General features: G+C 41.5%; 1 non-coding gene across 1 annotated transcript; it reads left to right on the top strand.

Annotated features, from left to right (window-relative positions):
- Nucleotides 1–7,664: 7,664 nt before the first annotated feature.
- Trnat-ugu (transfer RNA threonine (anticodon UGU)) lies at nucleotides 7,665–7,739 on the top strand. Its single transcript has one exon. It is a non-coding gene; the product is annotated as a tRNA-Thr (tRNA).
- Nucleotides 7,740–19,851: the final 12,112 nt, after the last annotated feature.

Here is a 19,851-nt window from a genome sequence, read left to right as displayed (position 1 = left end):
GGAACGATTTCAGAAATGCAATTTGTCGGTGCTTTATTTTTTAGCATCAATATAGGCGGTAAAGAAGTTGAATCATTAGGGAGTTCATTCAGAATGTTTTGAAAAATATGAAGATACTGATCCCACGATCTGTGATTCTGATGACAATAAAGTCGACACAATTTATTGATTTCCTTCATCCATCTCTCTGAAGCGTTAGACTGAGAGTGAAAAAGTGAAATGAATATTGGTTTAATCTTACGACGCCGTAGGGTACGAAGCCAAATTTTAGAGCGAAACTGTGATCCATTATCTGATATAACCTTATCAACATGGCCCACTTCTTTAAGAAAATGTTTGATGAAAGCATTAGATACTGAACGAGCTGTTGCTTTGCGTAAAGGTGTAAAACACACGTATTTTGATGTCAATTCCACTGCTACTAAAATGTACGCAAAACCATTAGTAGAACGAACCACTGGACCGAACAAATCGACTGCAGCCATCTCCTTTAATTTCGCTGGAATGATAGGAAACAACGGTGCTCTGTGAGAAATAGTTGGCGGCTTAGCCTTTTGACATAATTTGCATTTGGCAAGAACAGATCGGCAATAGTTTTCTGCGCTACAACGCTGTCTTCTTCTATCTCTTGAAATAAGTGCGCACCTAGGCCTTTGTATGATGAGTCCGTCGCCAAACAAAAATCTTTAGATAAATTCGGATGTGAAAGAAGTGGAGCAGCAACTAAAGCATCACGAAGTTGTTCAAATTCTGATTGAGCTTCCTCATCCCAACACCAATTAGAATTCTTTCCAGAAAGTTCACATAAACGAGGTGTGACCAAATTATCCAATCTAACAAAGCGTCTAAGAAAATTACAGACACCAATTAAACTAAGAACATCACGTTTTGTAGTAGGAACAGCATAATTACGAATAGCGTCTAGTTTCTCTGGATCAGGAAGAATACCTTCTGTAGAAATAATATGACCAAGAAATTTCACCTGAGAACGACCAAATTCAGATTTTTCCAAGTTCACTGTAATGCCAACTCTTGCAAAAATACGTAATAATGAATCCAAAATTTTGTTGCGCTCCCTCCAAGAACGTGTAGCAATAAGAATATCGTCTACATATGAAGTAATATTGTCACGAAGATAAACAGGTAAAATTTCGTTTAAACTGCGAATGAATGCTGCTGAAGATACAGTAAGTCCAAACGGTAATTTCCGAAATTGGTAACAGTTACCAAAGGCTAAAAAGGCCGTGTATTTTCTACAATCAGGGTGGAGTTCTATTTGCCAAAAACTTGCGCGCATATCAATCGTGGATAGAACTTTAATTCCATGGAAATGTTGAAGAAGTTCATCAAAATTTTGTGGACGGTCAATTTCAGGAATGATGATATTATTTATCTGTCTGGAATCCAGAACCAAACGAATTGATCCATCCTTTTTAAGAACGACATGTAATGGGCTGGTATAAGGACTGACTGTTGGCTCAATAATGCCTTGATCTAACATGTATTGAAGTTCACTCTTAACCTTGTCTCTGTACGCCAAAGGAATAGCGTACGTTTTCCCGCGAAATGGTGTGTGTTCTTTTACTTTAAACAAATATTGTAAGCCTTGTATAGTTCCTGTGTAATGACTAAATACTGTAGCATGTGAAGTCAAAATTTGGTGCAGTTCTTCTCTTGCAACGTCATCCGTCACTTCAGCTTTCTTAACCTTTTCATTAATTAATTCTTCGCTATTAATTATATCATCCATCGCGTCTCTATATCTATTGTCATTGTCATTGTCGTCATAATGCTCAGCGAAAACATCAGAAGTAAGAAACCTTAAACATTTTGTGTCTGATTCAGAATTTGTTAAACACTCGAAAAATTTCAAACTTTTCGGCATTCCGGCAACAGTCAAATTCACACTTCCTTCTTTAAAGTTTAAAATTGCCTTATGTGCGTTAAGAAACTCCATACCTAATATAATTTGTGTACTGAGTAATGGAACAATAATAAAATTAGCAGAAAATTCGTATCCTTGACAAATGAAATTTAAGTTGGTCTGTTGTTTGACTTCCACACTTTTTCCAGAAATAGCGCCTCGAATTGTAGTTTTAGAAACAGGTAACACAGGACAAGCAATAGTTCTTACACACATACGAAAAACTGATTCACTAATGACATTCAATGGGCTCCCAGAATCTAAAACTGCAGTGAACTTATTCTTACCCACACATACTTCAATAACTGGATGTAAAAATGCGTCTACATTATTTTCCTTTTCGTCTAGCAAAATGTCTGTCATGTCTTCCAGGCGTACATAGTGTAAAGTCGTAGTGTCATTACTTTCTGAACCGTCTATATTGCTGCCAGAAGCCGAAGCTACAAGTCATTGTCGATTGTTTGCGTCACGTCTTTGATTATTCGCGTCATTTCGCGGATCTATTTCTACGATTTGCACTTGTCTCTCTGTAGTTCTGTCACGTGGAGGATGCCAATTAGGTCCCTCCTGTCTGTTAGATGCAAATTCTTGGTTGTGTCTGTTATTAAAATTTCTATTTTCCTGTCTATCTGCATGACTGCTTCTTGCGTAATTTCGACTGTCACTTCTGAAATTATTGTTGTATCTACTACCCTGGTTATTTCTGTAGTAAGAATTTCTATTACTGTATGAATAATTTCTGTCTTGATGATACCGATTACTGTTTCCGTATGATTGATCATTCCGGTAGGAATTACCGTTATTATAATTGTCTGTGTAATTTCTGTTAGAACGTCTGTTATTGTCATAAGGCTGGTATCCATTGTCCTGTCTGTTTCGTCTGTCATTCTCAAAATTACCCACATAACGCCCGTTCCCATCACTATCCCTTTTCTCTGAAAATCTATTGTAATTACTGTTACTGAAAAAATTACAAGAAGTCCCGTCGTCGTTGTCATACTCAAGTTCTTGTAGCATGGTCTTAAAAATCTCAGTATCGTCTTTACATCTTCCGGCTAAAGCAATTTGTCTTTTGGATTGTGGCAGCTTAGTTAAACAAATGCGAATTAATTCAGTCGGGCTATAAGGGTTGAACAGGAATTGATTCTTTCGAATCATGTCTTCAAAGTATTCTGCTGGCGTGCGGAACTCGAGACTGTTTAAAATTACGCTGCATAATAAGACTTGTGTTTGACTCCGTCTTGCGTGTTTTCGGACCAATATGCCGATAGAAATGCATGAAAAAATCATTTAAATTATTACAATCTCTAATAAGTGCGCGCATCCGCGTCGCCGGTTCGTTTTCTAAATATCCACGCATAAATTCCAGTTTGTGACTTAGTGGCCAATTTGGTGAAAGTGCGTACATAAATTGATCTAACCATGAACATGGATGTATGTCATTCTTAGAATTGCGAAAGATCTTAAATTTCCGAACAGTCAAAAAGTGTTTATAGTCAAAGTTTTCTCCTCGTGGCGACAAAGACCTACCGCGACTGTTCCAGTCCGAATGTTGATCATTGTCAAGTTCACGCGCCTGGCGCTCTCTTGTTGCATCCCGTAAATGAAACATATTATTTTCTTCAAAGCCCTCTGCTATCTGTGATTCTAGATTTCTTCTGCTGTCTTTTCCTACGATTTCGCCTTCAATTTGTTTGACTTGCTTTCGTAATGCCTCAACTTCCCTTTTAATGCGTTCATTAAATTTTCCCTGATTTTCAACATGTTTATTTATGTTCTGGTACTCTTCAGCTTCTGCAAATGGTAATGGAGCTGTATCATCCGAATCTCTGTCCCCATTTAAGCTAAGACTTGTCAATTTATCTGAAATCTCCTCAACTCTTTCCGATAAGTCACCTAATTGTTCTTTCTGTTTATTTACGTCTTCCGTAAGTGTCGCGACTCGGGTTTCAGTATTAACACATTTAGTAGTTAACTGTTCATACTGTTGTGTTAGGTTATTTAATCTGTCATTTGGTACGGATTCCTCGATTCTTTCAAATATTTCTTCCTTATCGTGTGCACGTTGTAAATTTAACTCTGAAAATTTTTGTGCTATCACGCGATCTCTTTCTTCCTGTTCTCTATCCTGTTCCTTTTGTCTGATTTCTATTGAAATTAATCTATTATTGTGAGCATTCAAAATCGGTTGAACTTCTTCTCAAATTTCTTTCTTTAATTCATCTTTCATATTTTTGAAACGTGTCCCTATTCGTGAGTCTAACCGTGTTTCCATTGTTCCCATATCATTTTCTAACCGTGTTGCCAAAGTTCCCATCTCTGTTTTTAATTCAGATCCTAACTGTGATCCCAGTGAGTCTAACCGTGTTTCCATTATTCTCATATCAGTTTTAATTGTTCCTATCTCTGTTCTAATTGTTCCTATTTGTGAGTCTAACCGTGTTTCCATTCGTGATCCCAAATTTAATATTGCACCCATCAACTGCTCCATATTAACTGGTTCGAAACTCTTTTCACCCCTAACATTTCCCGCAAAACCAACTTCTTTCGTCATAGCTGTAAAGCTATCCGTGTTCGATACTATTTCAGAATCTTCTATCGTTAATGTCGTATTCTGTGAATTTTTTGATTGAGAAAAATTTTGAACTGGTTCCGGACTATTTTCCCGACTTATTAAATTGTTTTCAACTTCATTAATCATCATCCTGTTCTCCTGTGTTGGCGAGTTCGCCATGTTAACAATTTCGTCATTCTCACTATTCATCATTTTTGCCTTTTTCATCGATCGCGTAATCATTTACAAAACATACAAAACTCGTCACTGTACGAAAATTACACACAATGACACTTTATCACAAACAATATCATTCACACGAAATGATTCCCTCAAACACGATTAACGAACAATTGAAATCTTCATAATTGCACAAAATTGTCAAACCCGTATACAAGACAACAAAAATTAAATTCTGCAAAAAATACCATTAGAAGAATGACAATTACCAAATCTACACATGCAATATAGACTACAATTACTAAACTACGAATTACTACAACAATACTACTGTCTGCTATTTATACAATCAGAAGAATTCCAAGGGACGATCCGAAGCAGCGGTCGCCACGTGCATGGGGGCTTAATTATGTATTTAATGCAAATAATTTTAATTTTAGTAGCTGTATGTGCGATTACGAGTCTCGCAACCGGTTGGCCCCGAATGGCATTTGTACGCAATCCGACTGCATAGAACAACAAAGAATGAAACGAAATTTCCGCTAACACAATTAATTAATCAAGTCCCCGGCAACCATGAAAGCTACGAAACAACAGGGCACAAGCGTCGCTGCTCCGTGTGTGGAAGTGTGACTCAACGCACACACCTGGCACGGCTATTCCTCAACAAGACCAGATACTCCAAACACCATTTATACTGAAGCAATTAAAAAAAAAACCAGAAATACCATAATTGCACATAGAAACCAGAAACACAGTCTAACACAAGAACACGACCCAGATGCCTTGTTGACCGAACCCGCGACCAAGAGGCATTATTGTTTAAGACATTGAAACAAACAAAAAAACGGAATTTTTTCACCTTCACACACACTGACGAAAAGCACACTCCGATCACCACAGCATCCCCAATCCAACAACATCCGGTGTCCTGCCCATCAAAACAACACTACATATTCCGAACAAGCACTCACCACCGCAACCTCTCAACCACGACTCGCCACCACTACATCTCAACAAGCACCGCCCACTGCCACCCCCCAACAAGCACCCTCCACCACGACCTCTCGACAAGAACTGCCAGTGGAGGCGGCTGAATAATACTCTTTGGCGCAATCTCTGGCGCTGTGGCTCAGTGTAGCCACCTTTCAGTGGCGAGATTGGACTGAGCAAAGTTTGGGGATCTGTACTTCGCTGATAACCACGCAGTTGAGCGCACCACAAACCAAACATCATCAAAGTATTTCAGTTTTCTAGTACCAAGAAAAAAAAATTTTTTTTAGTATTTATATACTTGAAGTCTATTCTTACGTATTAATATATTGCAGTGATTTGATTGTAACTACACAGCCGGCCGTCGTGGCCGAGTGGTTCTAAGCGCTTCAGTCCGGAACCGCGCGACCGCTACGGTCGCAGGTTCGAATCCTGCCTCGGGCATGGATGTGTGTGATGTCCTTAGGTTAGTTAGGTTTAAGTAGTTCTAAGTTATAGGGGACTGATGACCTCAGATGTTAAGTCCCATTGTGCTCAGAGCCATTTGAACCATTTTTTGTAACTGCCCATCTGTCCATGTGTGTGGGCCCTGTTGGGTCAGCCTGGTACGGTGGCTAGTCTGTCTGATGGGGCCTATTTAATAATTCCTGTTGTGCGAATTTGATATTTTATTCTTTTTGAAAATATTTACAGTTAAGGCGCAAGTAATTTGACTACAAGTCAAATGTAGAATGACGTTTCAAAATAAATGTTTGTTGGAATTTATTATTTAATTGTGAACGGTGTTCGAAAAATTACCTTCTTTAACGGTGTATGAACAATTACTTTCTTTTACTTGTTGTGGCTTGGCTATCCCATATAACACCAATTTGTGCTGCCGCCTAAAAACCTGCCAATCGTAATTTCAGAGAGTGGTTATTTACTGGGTAGGGCTACTTAATCGTTTAGAAAACCTCATTCGCAGTTGAAAAAATTGTTTTCTTTTTGACTTGTGTTTTTACTGAGTGGAGAGACTACCATTCTTCCAGTGTTTCAGAATAATCGTGCAGATGTTATGGAGCAAAGAGGTCGTCTGGATGTAGCAAGCCTCAAGTGGGAGGAGCCTCTTTATGAACTAATAACTGACCGCCAGTGGGGAAACGGGAGCTTTGCCGAACTTGGCGACCTATTTCGCACTTTTGGACTGCCTATTACATGTTACCACCGTCAATATAGGCGAGGTACGTTCAGCTGTTGACGTATGCACTGCGGTTCTCTAGTGGGCGTGAGAACATTAACTAACCTCTTGGATGGCAGTAATTCCAACCCCTGTTTTTCTGAGTCACCAGTCTTCTTATTCGTTTCATGAGGCCCGCAACGGATTTCTCTCCTATGTTAAGCTTTTCATCTGAGTAGCACTTGCAACCTACGTCCTCAATTATTTGCCGAATGTTTTACAATCTGTCTTTCTGTACAGTCTGTACCCTCTACAGCTCCCTCTAGAACAATGGAAATTACTCCTTGATGTCTTAACTGATGTCCTATCGTACTATCCCTTCTTCTTGTCAATGTTTCCACACGCTTCTTTACGATTCTGCACAGAACCTTCTCATTCATTACCTAATCTGTCCACTATATATGACGGTAGTGTCTGTTCCCGAAAGAACAGTTACCGTGGATGACCATGCAGCTTTGCTAGAAATGAAATGATAATTAAATAGACACCCTAGCTGCAAGCAGGCGTTGATACACTTCATTGGGGACATGCTGAAAATGTGTGCTCCGACCGGGACTCGAACCCGGGATCACCTGCTTACATGGCAGACGCTCTATCCATCTGAGCCACCGCGGGCACAGAGGATAGTGCGTCTGCAGGGACTTATCCCTTGCACGCTCCCCGTGAGATCCACATTCCCAACATGTCCACAACATCTATTAGGCGCACTACGAATGTAGTGTTGTGGACATGTTGAGAATGTGGATCTCACGGGGAGCGTGCAACGGATAAGTCCCTGCAGACGCACTATCCTCAGTGCCCGCGGTGGCTCAGATGGATAGAGCGTCTGCCATGTAAGCAGGAGGTCCCGGGTTCGAGTCCCGGTCGGGGCACACATTTTCAACATGTCCCCAATGAAGTGTATCAACGCCTGCTTGCAGCTAGGGTGTCTATTTAATTATCATTTAATCTGTCCACCTAATTTTCGACATTCGTTTGTAGCACCACATCTCAAATGCTTCGTTTCTCTTCTTTCAAGTATTCCCACAGTCCATATATCACTATCATACAATGCTGCGTCCAAACGTACACTCTCAGAAATTTCTTCCTCAAGTTAAGACCTTTGTTTGATACCAGTAGACTTCCCTTGGCCAGGAATGCCCTTTTTGCTAGTGCTAGTCTACTTTTGATGTCCTCCTTGCTCCGTCCGTCTTTCTTGAAAGTGTCTTGCCCTGTGTCAGCGCTTAAATACGATATTGTCGTGCGAATACAATTAATGTATTTCATAAAGGCTGTAGTCATCGCAGTGCCTGCATGTCCAAAGGAACTTAGCATCGTAATTCAGAATGACACAGACACTGTAATACCCGCCGACACCTGGCAAGCGACTTTCAAGTAAAATGCATTATGTGAATTCGCAATGGTGAATAAGGACAAACATCAGCTGTAGAACAGAATGACAATAGTGAAAATTTGTGCCTGACCGGGACGGGAACCTATCCGCCCACGAACCGCGGACACACCCAAACTTCTATATGTCGTCAACCATGCGTCTGCATGCATGTCCAAAGGAACTTTTCATACTAATCAGAATAACACAGGCATTGCATTATAATATTTATCCGCTGATTACTGGCAAGCGTATTTTAAGTACAACGTCTGACCTGTACGGGAATAGCCGGCCGCGGTGGTCTAGCGGTTCTGGCGCTGCAGTCCGGAACCGCGGGACTGCTACGGTCGCAGGTTCGAATCCTGCCTCGGGCATGGGTGTGTGTGATGTCCTTAGGTTAATTCGGTGTAAGTAGTTCTAAGTTCTAGGGGACTTATGACCTAAGATGTTGAGTCCCATAGTGCTCAGAGCCATTTTTATTTGTACGGGAATATACACAATGACTGTAGGAGTGGAGGTCCTAGACGGATGGTTGACGACATATGGAAGTTTGTGGGTGGTCGTAGGTCGTGGACGGATAGCAAAATATTTAGACGACCGCTCGCGATAAGTGGGAAATCCGGGGTCGAGTCCCGGTCCGGCAGAAGTTTTCATTGTCGTCATTCCATTCCACGGCTGATCGTTGTGCTTATTCGCAGCTGCGTATTCATTTAATGTATTTTACTTGAAAGTCGCTTGCCCGATGTCGGCGGGTAAGTACGATATTGCAGTGCCTCTGTTATTCTCAATTACGATGCCAAGTTCCTTTGGACACGCCTGCATGTACAAAGGAACTGGCACCGCGATGGCTACAGCCGTTACGAAATACATTAAATGTATTTGCTCTTCAATATCGTATTTATCCGGCAACACCAGGCAAGCCACTTTCGAACAGTCTCACCTATATGGGAATATACTCAGTGGATGTACGAGTACAGCTAGTAGGCGCATTGTTGACGACATGTGGAAGTTCGGATCGGGCGGCGAGTCGTGCACGGATCGCCGAATGGTAAGGCGACCGCTCGTAAAAAGCGGGAAATCCGGGTTCCAGTCACCGTCCGGCACAAATTTTCGTCGTCATTCCATTCCACAGCTGTTGGTTGTCCATATTCGCAGTTGCGAATACACTTAATATATTTCATAACGACTGCAGTCGCCGCAGCGCCTCTTCCTTTCAACATGCATGCATGTCCAAAGGAACTTTCAGCGTAATTCAGAATAATGCAGGGGCTCAATATGTACAGTTGCTTCGGTGAGCATTCCCGTTGCTTGTGTACTGTGGCGCTCCAGTATTTACGTATGTGGTGTACAACTTGTGACTCAGATTTTAGATTGGTGGTTTAACGCCTGTTGCGTTAAGTAGTTTAATCCACAAATGGCAGCTTGGTGCTGAGAGATTCTTATACGGCATTTGTCATTGAATTATTGTTAACAAATTCAGTACAATTTTTTACTGCATAGATGGCCAATGCTGTTCTAGATTCCCGATATTTATTAAACCTCGAAGAGGTATTTATGCTTAAGTTAGGTCATTTTTAGTAATGTATAATACATTATTACCAGTATCGTTGAAACTAGTCTTCCTGGAATTCTCTTTGATTAAGTTTTGAAAATTTGAAGGTTTAAATTATTTATGGCCGTTGTGCCGAGCTCAGTAAATTCGAATATTTTAATGTGTACATGACTATTCTACGTTGCCACAGTTTGACTTCATAGCGCTTGTTTTCTAAATAAAAACAAATGAAGGCAATTTTTTTGGTCTGTTTATGACTGAAAACTAATCTTAGTTTTTAGTCGGTTGCAGTGATCTGATTACAATAGCCGTTCTACCCGTGCCTTTGGGTCCTCTTGGGTCATTCTGTTGCGGCAGCTAAGACCGTCTGTGATGGCGACTATTTATTCTTGTTATGAATCTGATATTGTACTCCTTTTGCAAACGTTTACAGTCACTGTGCAAAGAATTTCATAACAAGTTAAGTTGAAATCAAACGTTCGTGGAAATTTGATATTTAATTGTGAATGCCATTTGAAAAATTGCTTCCTTTTACTTTTTGCGACCTGTCCCTCCCACCCAGCAGCCAACGTGGCGTAGCATACCGTGTGTACTATTGTTGTGAATGTTGGCTTCGAGTCCTCCTTTGCTGCGATAATGCGTTCACTGTGCTGTCCATTGTAGCTTAACCAAATTTCTCTTTTCTGATTTATTATTAGACCTATTTCTGCCTTACCCCTTTTTGATTTTGTATTTACAATAGTGTAGTCACCTGACCAAAAGTTCTGTTCTTCCAGCTACCATATATGGATAAATATTACTTCATCTATTTCAGTGTATCCACTTCCCTTTCCTAAATGTGTAGCCTACCTACGCGATTAAGGGATTTCACATTCCACGCAGTGACCCATAGAATGCCAGTTTCTCATGTTGACTACATCATCATGTGTAGTCTCTGTCCGGAGATCCGAATTGAGCGATATTTGATCATATCATTGGGTAAATAACGATGTAGTTTCCCGTTATTTTCGGCCGTTTGTAGTGTCAGAGTAGCAAGGTCATGCTGGCTAATGTTACATGTTCAGAACAATCATCCAGACTGTTGTCCCTGCTACTACAGAAAAGGATACTGGCCCTCTTGAGGTATCATAAGCTAATCTGATCCCTCCACAGAGCCGGCCGCGGTGGTCTAGCGGTTCTAGGCGCTCAGTCCGGAACCGAGGGACTGCTGCGGTCGCAGGTTCGAATCCTGCCTTGGGCAGGGCATGGATGTGTGTGATGTGCTTAGGTTAGTTAGGTTTAAGTAGTTCTAAGTTCTAGGGGACTGATGACCACAGATGTTAAGTCCCATAGTGCTCAGAGCCATTTTTGAACCCTCCACAGATATCCCTCCATGGTGGTAGTACCCACGATACGGCTGTCTCTATCGCTGGGGCATGCAAGCCACCATGTGTTGGCAAGATTAATGGCTCATAAAGTGCAAGTAACTGTAAGAGACACGAAGATATCAAAGAACAGTGCACATACGGAACAACGTAATAAGAAGTGCTGTTAACCACACTGCCGTTAAAAACTACGCTTAAATGACGACAGTAATTTTTGCGCGATGTGTCACTGCAAAGTAACATAGCTCGATGAGAATTGGGTGATACATACTTCATGCTGAAGGTAACTTAAAGAAATGTGGAATGAGACTAACAGAAATTATACTTTTATTCTAAGGTAGTAATTATATTGAAATCACCACGATTAATGAGGGTCCACTGGACGCTGTAAAAGAAGTTACGAGATATTCAGTAGGGTCGTGGACGGCAGTGTATGCTCTGCACCGGACTCCCATGCTGGCCACATGGCTGGTAAAGAGTTTTTATGGTAAGGAGTTCCAGTTCTCCACCAGTACGGTTGACAACAGCTGGACGTGCCCTTCATATGGCGAGATGACAGAAAACGTAATGCAACTGGGAACGTTGACGAACATAATCGTTTTAATGATAGAGGCGTTATGGTGTGGGGAAGGAGAATGTTGTATGGGTGCACTGACCTTACAATCGTTGAACACTGTACACTCACGGGTCAACGTTATTGTGACAATGCGTTCCTTTGGAATGTGCGTCTTTTCAGGGGTGTGTTCCGCCCTGACTTCACTTTAGTGGATGACAACACGCGATCGCAGAGAACATCGCGCTTTACAATTGCTGAATGGTCATTGGTGCATATGGACGTGTTGCAGTACGTCTGCCCAGTGCATCATACACGTGCTCTATTGGTTTTAAGTCGAAGGAACGGGCAGGCAAGTCCCTACACCGAATGGTCCTCCACCTGCGCTGTTTGATGCAGTCTTGCAGTGCCATCCTTAAAAATGAAGTCGGGGCGAAACGCACCCCTGAGAAGACGCAGGTGGGGAAGAAGAATAATGTCACAATAACGTTGGTCGGTGAGTGTTCTATGTTCAAAGATTTGAAGGTCAGTACGCTCATGTAGCATTATGCCTCCCCACACCACAGAATCTCGACCGCGAAACGATCGTGTTCGACAAAGTTCCTCGCTGTATTACGTGTTCTTAACTCTCGCTATATGAGGGTACGTCTAGCAGTTGCAAACTGCGCTGGTGCAGCAATGGAACGCTCTATCAACCTTATGACAAGCATCGGAGCACGCTCCAGAGCATGCATTTTCATCCGTGGCCATCACACAGCATGTCCCGCCTTTTGTAATGCCCAGGGGGCCATCGTAAATAGTGGTGATTTCAGGGTAATTATTGTCTTCGGATAAAACTTCTATTTTCGTTCGACTCATGACGTATTTCTTTCAGTTACATTCTGTACTACGCTGTAGAAGTTCTATTTGTAGGCCAAGTTTCGCTGAGCTTTGTTACCTGGTTATGACACATCATTCAAAAATTACTTTCATCCTTGTTTTGTGCACCAATGTGTTTCCGTCCTCAGAAAATAGTTCCAGGAAGCGGGTAGCTGAATGGAGTGGCGTTAAAAGCTGTCCGAACAGCAAACGTTTCCAAACGAGAATTGTGGCTGACGTCAAAGGGCGAGGCGCACCTGTAATGATTAGTCGCCTCGTGCTGCTGCCCACGCGGCGGAGGCTCACCACTGACGTCACGACCATGAGGCGGAGCTGCTGCAGTCGGTCGCCACACAACAAGTGTCTCTGGGTAGGCACCGGTAGCTGCCAACAGCATCATTCCGCGCGAGACCTGCAAGAAGTTGTTGTTTTGTCTGTTGAAATGCATGTCAACTGCCCGCTCTCTCTTTGTGTGTGTGTGGGGAGGGGGGGGGGGGGAGGGAGGGAGGGGAGAGAAAGAGTAAATTAAATCTGAGAGTCCAGTTAGATGTATTTCGCCTCTCGTTTGAGACACAGGCTGTTCGTTGTCTGGACCGTGCTCCGATGCTTGTCATAAGGTTGGTAGAGCGTTACATTCTTGCACCAGCGCTGTTTGGGCAAAACACACACACACGCACACACACACACACACACACACACACACACACACACATACACACATACACAAACAAACAAAAAACAAAAAAAGTGGCCGCACTGTTGTTACATGCGAAATACTTCTGTAATCTGTATTTGGTATAAATTTTTGCCGTTCCTAATCTCAAGCAATTATGAATTCTCCCGTGTTTTGGACACCTTCAAATAATTAAACCGTTCCTTATTGCTATATACATAAATGAGGCTTAAGCAATGGTATGGCACTTGTTCGACTTAAGATAAATGTTCTGTGGAAAACAAATGGATTTTACATGTAGAAAGCAACTAACAGAAAATGAAAGGATACTTCAATTTGGAGTTTGCATGAACTACGGTAATAAGAGAGAAATGCCCTTAACCTCTGAGAAGGTATTTTGTCTATTCTGTATCAAGAAAGCCACTGAATAAGGGCTACAAGAGGAAAATGTATATGTAAACTTCAAAATGTCAGCAGCAACTTAGAGAGTTTTTTTTTGTCAAGATTAGTGACTATCATAAATGGAGTCGAAGAACGCAAATGATACTAAAAGAAACCATTAAAAGTATTTTGTGATATTAGTGTCTAATGTGTTTTAAAAGCTTATACGCAGAAAGGCTTGCTGAAAGTAAAAAATATTTGTCATTCAGAACCATTGTTACAGTTTTCAAATTTTTGAGAAGTTTCTGAATTAAGTGCAGTAAGGGTTAAAAACTTTGGTAAAAAAGAGATGTTTTAATTTTTTTTGGCTTTGATGAAGTTTTGTAAACAGTCTGAATACTTTCATTGGCGTCTGTCAGTTTTGGAACTTTTACGTCATACAAGCATCCAAGTAACTGATGGGCTCTGTAATACTTGAACCTCCCTTTTGATAAACTGTTATGACTGTTTCGTTTCATGTTGAAGTAATACAATTTTTATCTAGTTGTCTGTGAATGCAGCATTTACGCTGAGCTATATGAATGCAGCATTTACTCTGAGCTATATGAATGCAGCCTGCGCAATTGGACGCAATGTCCGTTTAATTGTCTGGGAAGTAGCCAGCTGGCGTAATATCGTTCAGCAGTTATGTCGTTTACTTATTTTCTAGACAAGTGTACTCAGTCAGGGACATTTTCGGAAGGACAATAGTTTGATCAGTCATAGTGTGCACTAAATATCACATTACGAGGTATTGACACGTGATAGAAAAGAGGTGAAGCTTCGAAGGAAAGGCGGTCAAAATCATATTTTCTCTGAAAAGGGTTATTTTAATTTGAACCTTAAAAACGATAATGGAACTGGTAAGGAATACTTGCCCTTTGTATTGATAAACAATTATTGTTGAAGAACGCTCAAATGATACGCTACAGCTGCTAGGTTTAAACAGATTTTCAATAGCGTGACTACCAACTCTGAAACACTATATACACGGATGGCACGTCCATTCAACATCGGTACTAAGAGGTTACAGACTCAGCTAGACGACTAAGAATTGCATTTGGGAGCGACCTAAATTGGAACTATCACACGGAAAAAGTGAAGGCGAACCATAAACTGAGTTTTATTGCCAGAACACTCAAAGTAGCGATAAACTCACAAAAGAAGACTTACACTACATTTGTCAGTCCTGTTCTAAGAGTACTGCTGGACGTAATAGGATCCTAGTAAGGTATGACTGGCAAGACGTCAATCAAGTTCAATAAAGGGCGGTTGGTTTTGCATTATCACAAAACAGGAAGAGAGTATCACGGACATATTAAAACATGGACATTTTTCATCAAGGTGAATTATCTTCACGAAATTTCAATCAACGTTCTCTTTCCAATGTAAAAATATTTTTATTATTTTGATGACTCCCACTTACATACCGGGGGAATAAAAAGCCTGATAAAGCGAAGCTTTTCAGACGTACTATTTGAGAGTAGAGTAGAGCAGTAGACATACTCGTAGCTTGACAGTCGTGTTTTGCACCCTTTGCCCACTTAAGAGTAAAAAGAGTAACCCTCTATGTGTAAAAGTATATGAAGAAAACTACACAAAGCTTTTAGATGAATGAGGGTAAGTCAGTTATTATCCGCAATGTAGTTATAAAATTATATTGTAATCAAATAGGAAACTTACAAGAACATCACTTTTCGACAGAGTCTACTTGCGTTTCAACGCACTTGGTCCATCGTTGTACAGATGCCCTCATAAAAGAAGGTTCTCGGGTGAGCTGCGAGGCAGGAATGCACCGCTTCTTTCACTGCTTCGTCCGAGGCAAATCGCCGGCCCCTTAATGCCTGTTTGAATGGACCAAACAAGCGATAGACAGAGGGGACAGTATCGGGACTATATGGAGGATGATCCAGTACTTGAAATCTGAGTTTCTGGAGCGTTTCAGGAGTGTGGGCAGCAGTATGCGGACGGGCATTGTCGTGCAACAACACACCACCTTTTGACAGAAATTCTAGGCGTTTGCTTCGAATTGCAGGCTTTAGCCTAGCAGTAAGCATCTTACTGTAACGTACACTGTTTATTGTTGTGCCCCTTTCCCCATAATGTTCCAGTACTGGACCCTGTGCGTCCCAAAAAACCGTAAGCATCAATTTTCCTGCGGGCGGGTGGGTCTTGAACTTTTTCTTGAACTGCGAATTTGGATATTTCCATTCCATGCACTGCCGTTTACTCTCCGGCTCGTAATGATGGATCCATGTTTCGTCACCAGTAATGATCCTGTCTAAGAATTTGTCCTTAGTTTCCATAGCGATTCAAATGTTTTTGCATATGTCCAATCGCGTTTGTTTATGCAACTGCGTGAGTTGATTTTTGGACCCATATTGCACAAACTTTATGAAACCCAAGTCTGTTGTGGATGATTACGTAGGGAGAACCGTGACCAATTTGCAGACGATGTGCCACTTCGTCAATAGTTAATCGTCTGTGTAAGAGAATCATTTCATGTGAACGTTCAATGGGTTCTTCATTTGTGGCGGTAAACGGTCCTCCAGCTCCTTCACCGTGCGTAACACTTGTGCGACCATTTCAGAATTTTTCAATCCATTCGTAGTCACTCCGTTATGGCAAAACACTGTTCCCGTACTGTACCGAAAGTCTTCGATGAATTTCGGCCCCTGATACGCCTTCCGACCACAAAAAACGGATCACTGGACGTTGCTCTTCTTTGGTGCTAATAGACAGTGGGGCAGCCATGATTAACAGCACTACAGCGTTAACGAAACTAACCTAACAGCTTGAAAATTGCAAAGATATAACAAAAAATAAACAAAGCATACGTCATCAACGTAAAACGACCGTACTACCAAAATAAACAAAAATATAACTAATTTGCGGATAATAATTGACTTACCCTCGTATATACCAATTGTGAAAAAGTACCAAACCACCTCTAACAAAAAACTTTGGCCACGATTACGTAACTTTGCCGTTGTCCACAGCAACAGTTCAATACCAGCGTTCTAGGTTGTTATTGAGAGAAATTGATGATCACCATTGGACGAGTCTGGAATGAAGTATTAATGTGAGACATTCAGTCAAGCAAAGTTTTACTGAACAGTCTCAAGTGTCGTGTTCTTGTTAGAACTCATCAACTATGATAAGCGTTGGATGTATAGGAGAATGTAAAATGGTGGGCTTTGTGGAGGGCCCCAGAGTGATTTTACTAAATTTCCCTGAGTTTTTTGGGTTAAAGACACACTGAGGCTCGTTATAAGAGCAGACAGGACGAAGATGGATGAATTCTCAACAAAGACTCTGTTGTCTCTTTTACACACAAAGTTCGGCCTCATAAAGCCGTTTGTTAGAGGTCTGAATAAGGATTCTGCAGCGCTCAAATATTGGCTAGACTGTTTACCCAAACTGTCAGAGACAAAGGTCAATGACATCTGTGTGGTCACACACAAAGAAGGTAATGCAATGCAAGGAATTTCCAAAGACTTTGACTAAGAAGGAGAAAATGGTTTGGAAATGTATTCTAAGGCCAAAAACTAAGTCCAGCTCGTCGAGGATATGGTGAAGATCTACACATTCTTGATACTCATCTAGAGAAGTTTGAAGAGAACACTTCAAAGAATATCTAACAACGAAATTTTTTTCTTGGTATAAGTTGCGTGGATAAATTCCCTATTTGATTCTCATGTCTAGCTTATAAACATTCTTGGTGCAAGTCGGTAAGATTTCTGTAATCAGTGGTTGTCGTGTAATATGGAGAAACGTCTATCAGCGCGAGTCCGAACTCGCCTTCAGAACATACTCAAAATCAAGCAGGATTTAGTGGCATAATATGACTAATTGGAGTCACGAACGACGACGGTCGAGATTCGGCATGTTCTACACGTGTCCAAAGAGATATACAGGTCCTGTGCGTGTGTAACACACGTGACGCTACAGTCTTCAGCGTGGACCGAGTTGCTATAATTCATAACTGCGTGTTTAAATACCTGCAAACTCTCGCTAACACGCGATAAAGTTAGCACATTTAGTCAGTACCTTTTCGTTGGCATTCGCGAAGTATACTGAGGAACTAATGTGATGTTACAAGTTCGTTGTGGGTCCTTATTGCTCATGGGCCCCGGTTCTATTCCCTTGACGTCACGCATTCGCGGCAGCTAGTGAGTGTTAAGTAGTGTTCTAGCGCTCTGCCGTGAACTTTGTAGCTATCGCGCGCATTAAATCTCATCGTAGCGAGTTATTTAGTGAAGTTTTATTCCATTTGTTGCGAGTTGTCATGGCGGATGATGATGGAAAGCGAAAGACATAATTTGCTGGATGCACGCTTTCTTCAAGCACAAGGCGCTTCTAGGCGTGTATCGAACTGTCGCTCGTAACTGGTAACAATGCAATACCCGTACCTGCCTCGACCTACGCGGGCGACCAAAGTTTGTCATATGGGTCCACCACCTGTAGCGGTGGTATGGAATGGCGTTGGGGACACAAAACGATCACCTCCCACTTGCATAGTCAGTCATATGGACAGCAAGTGTTACATTTCTGACAAGGTCTGTGGCTCCGCCCGCTCTCGAAGGTTTCTTGTCGCACTTTCAGACCTCTCACCCAATGAAAAATATGGTTATGGGTCGCCGAGAGGCAGGAAAGCCACCCCTCGTTAACCACTATGATTTTTGAACTGAGGCCTGGAGATGAAACACCGTGGAATGGCGGACCCACATGTCATTCAAGCTCCGATCGATTCGATTTCTAGTCGAGTTAGAGCAACTGCTCTTGACAGAGATGCGTGGCAGCTCTATGTACTAACTTTCACACCATAAGCCCTCTCAAATCACCTTCAGATGTTGCCATTTATTCTTTCTACGATATTGTTGACGCACAATAAATGGAATTTTATTATTTAATGTTGTGGTTTGCAGAAGAGCCAACATCGTGTTACTATTGGAGGCCGAAATGCATGCACGCGTTTTAGCTCACACAGGCTGGCGTGAGGAGGGAAGGACTGTACTGACGTGAGGTCTGGAAGATGACAAGGAATTAGAATTTAGAATGCGGACGAAAATAGTTGATACTTAACTTTAATCCATTAATGATGAACGTCGCTGTTGACGGTACATGATTCACAATATTATCTGTTCAGAATAGTAACTGAATATGGCGCCTTGCTGGGTCGTAGCAAATGACGTAGATGAAGGCTATGCTAAACTGTCGTCTCTGCAAATGAGAGCGTATGTAGGCAGTGAACCATCGCTAGCAAAGTCGGCTGTACAACTGGGGCGAGTGCTAGGGAGTCTCTCTAGACTAGACCTGCCGTGTGGCGGTGCTCGGTCTGCAATCACTGATAGTGGCGACACGCGGGTCCGACGTATACTAACGGACCGCGGCCGATTTAAAGGCTACCACCTAGCAAGTGTGGTGTCTGGCGGTGACACCACATTTACTATCAAATACAATTTCATTATTTACTATTATTCCTGGTGTTTCAGTTTTTATGGCGAGCAGTGTACTTGTTACTCGACGTAGTCCCCTTTTACGTTAGTGTTCTTTGTCTACTGTTTCTCTAGTGGCTAGTCGTCATCTTCGATGGACAAAACTGGACCTGAAAAATGCTCATTTGCTGTCACCATATTTCCTTGTTCGGACTCAAGATGTGTTCAAACTAATATTTTCTTTAGAGAAGGGTATGAGAGTATTTAGAATCTTGTGAGTAGGGTAGCTGTTCCAACAATTCGTTACAAACATCCTCAGTGCTCTTGTTGTTAAGTCATCTTTGTCAGTTGGTACTTTGTTTTGATGACATGATGACAGTTTATTTTATTTCTTCTAATCTAGGTCATTTCACACACAATACACACTCAAAAACAAAAAAAGTTAAGACAGCGTAATATTCTAGTTTATCCAGTTATACGAATACGAATAGCTATAGTACGATAGGCAATTATATCTCTATCATAATATGCCTCTAATCCTTGAAGAAGTGAATCTCCTCCTCGTACTACAGCAATAGTCAACCATGCATTACCACTAACTACCTCGTTAGTAGTACAAGAAAAATTTACCTTACATCCTACAAAAGATATAGGTCCTGTTAGTAATTCTTGTTGAGCAACTTGATTTGGAGTCATCTTGAAGCTATCAACAGTCTTATAAACTGTCATCCTACTCCTCCTTGTATAGTATAACTAC

The sequence above is a fragment of the Schistocerca serialis genome, chromosome 4 (assembly GCF_023864345.2).
Source record: "Schistocerca serialis cubense isolate TAMUIC-IGC-003099 chromosome 4, iqSchSeri2.2, whole genome shotgun sequence".
Classification (NCBI taxonomy): domain Eukaryota; kingdom Metazoa; phylum Arthropoda; class Insecta; order Orthoptera; family Acrididae; genus Schistocerca; species Schistocerca serialis.
Note: the sequence above shows the minus strand (reverse complement) of the source record. Positions and strands in the feature narration are given on the sequence as shown.